Raw genomic sequence first — 2,500 nt, 5'->3', positions numbered from 1 at the left:
GGAACTGAAATCGGATGCGCGCACTGACACGCTCCCCTGTCTGGAAGTCTGACAAAAGTTGAAAAATTTTCTAAGTCCCCAAAAATTTTTTTTTTCAACTTTTTTTCAATTTTCCCCCTGTGGGATATATATTTTACCCACACTTTTGGAGCCCTCCTGGGATGCCCTCTAACATACTAGAACCTCATTTTGTGGAAGTTTTCACAAAATTGTGAAATTTTCCAAAAAGTCAGAAATTTTGCAAAAACGACTAAGTATCAAGGACTCATCGCGCGAATCGCTCTGGAACTGAAATCGGATGCGCGCACTGACATGCTCCCCTCTCTGGAAGTCTGACACATGTGTGAAAATTTTCTAAGTCCCCAAAAATTTTTTTTTTCAACTTTTTTTCAATTTTCCCCCTGTGGGATATATATTTTACCCACACTTTTGGAGCCCTCCTGGGATGCCCTCTAACATACTAGAACCTCATTTTGTGGAAGTTTTCACAAAATTGTGAAATTTTCAAAAAGTCAGAAATTTTGCCAAAAACGACTAAGTATCAAGGACTCATCGCGCGAATCGCTCTGGAACTGAAATCGGATGCGCGCACTGACACGCTCCCCTGTCTGGAAGTCTGACAAAAGTTGAAAAATTTTCTAAGTCCCCAAAAATTTTTTTTTTCAACTTTTTTTCAATTTTCCCCCTGTGGGATATATATTTTACCCACACTTTTGGAGCCCTCCTGGGATGCCCTCTAACATACTAGAACCTCATTTTGTGGAAGTTTTCACAAAATTGTGAAATTTTCAAAAAGTCAGAAATTTTGCCAAAAACGACTAAGTATCAAGGACTCATCGCGCGAATCGCTCTGGAACTGAAATCGGATGCGCGCACTGACACGCTCCCCTGTCTGGAAGTCTGACACATGTGTGAAAATTTTCTAAGTCCCCAAAAATTTTTTTTTTCAACTTTTTTTCAATTTTCCCCCTGTGGGATATATATTTTACCCACACTTTTGGAGCCCTCCTGGGATGCCCTCTAACATACTAGAACCTCATTTTGTGGAAGTTTTCACAAAATTGTGAAATTTTCCAAAAAGTCAGAAATTTTGCAAAAACGACTAAGTATCAAGGACTCATCGCGCGAATCGCTCTGGAACTGAAATCGGATGCGCGCACTGACACGCTCCCCTGTCTGGAAGTCTGACAAAAGTTGAAAAATTTTCTAAGTCCCCAAAAATTTTTTTTTTCAACTTTTTTTCAATTTTCCCCCTGTGGGATATATATTTTACCCACACTTTTGGAGCCCTCCTGGGATGCCCTCTAACATACTAGAACCTCATTTTGTGGAAGTTTTCACAAAATTGTGAAATTTTCAAAAAGTCAGAAATTTTGCCAAAAACGACTAAGTATCAAGGACTCATCGCGCGAATCGCTCTGGAACTGAAATCGGATGCGCGCACTGACACGCTCCCCTGTCTGGAAGTCTGACAAAAGTTGAAAAATTTTCTAAGTCCCCAAAAATTTTTTTTTTCAACTTTTTTTCAATTTTCCCCCTGTGGGATATATATTTTACCCACACTTTTGGAGCCCTCCTGGGATGCCCTCTAACATACTAGAACCTCATTTTGTGGAAGTTTTCACAAAATTGTGAAATTTTCCAAAAAGTCAGAAATTTTGCAAAAACGACTAAGTATCAAGGACTCATCGCGCGAATCGCTCTGGAACTGAAATCGGATGCGCGCACTGACACGCTCCCCTGTCTGGAAGTCTGACAAAAGTTGAAAAATTTTCTAAGTCCCCAAAAATTTTTTTTTTCAACTTTTTTTCAATTTTCCCCCTGTGGGATATATATTTTACCCACACTTTTGGAGCCCTCCTGGGATGCCCTCTAACATACTAGAACCTCATTTTGTGGAAGTTTTCACAAAATTGTGAAATTTTCCAAAAAGTCAGAAATTTTGCAAAAACGACTAAGTATCAAGGACTCATCGCGCGAATCGCTCTGGAACTGAAATCGGATGCGCGCACTGACACGCTCCCCTGTCTGGAAGTCTGACAAAAGTTGAAAAATTTTCTAAGTCCCCAAAAATTTTTTTTTTCAACTTTTTTTCAATTTTCCCCCTGTGGGATATATATTTTACCCACACTTTTGGAGCCCTCCTGGGATGCCCTCTAACATACTAGAACCTCATTTTGTGGAAGTTTTCACAAAATTGTGAAATTTTCCAAAAAGTCAGAAATTTTGCAAAAACGACTAAGTATCAAGGACTCATCGCGCGAATCGCTCTGGAACTGAAATCGGATGCGCGCACTGACACGCTCCCCTGTCTGGAAGTCTGACAAAAGTTGAAAAATTTTCTAAGTCCCCAAAAATTTTTTTTTTCAACTTTTTTTCAATTTTCCCCCTGTGGGATATATATTTTACCCACACTTTTGGAGCCCTCCTGGGATGCCCTCTAACATACTAGAACCTCATTTTGTGGAAGTTTTCACAAAATTGTGAAATTTTCCAAAAA

This window comes from Phyllobates terribilis, unplaced genomic scaffold (assembly GCF_046119375.1).
Source record: "Phyllobates terribilis strain yellow unplaced genomic scaffold, ASM4611937v1 Scaffold_1792__1_contigs__length_210035, whole genome shotgun sequence".
Classification (NCBI taxonomy): Eukaryota; Metazoa; Chordata; class Amphibia; order Anura; family Dendrobatidae; genus Phyllobates; species Phyllobates terribilis.
This window is presented reverse-complemented; position numbering follows the sequence as displayed.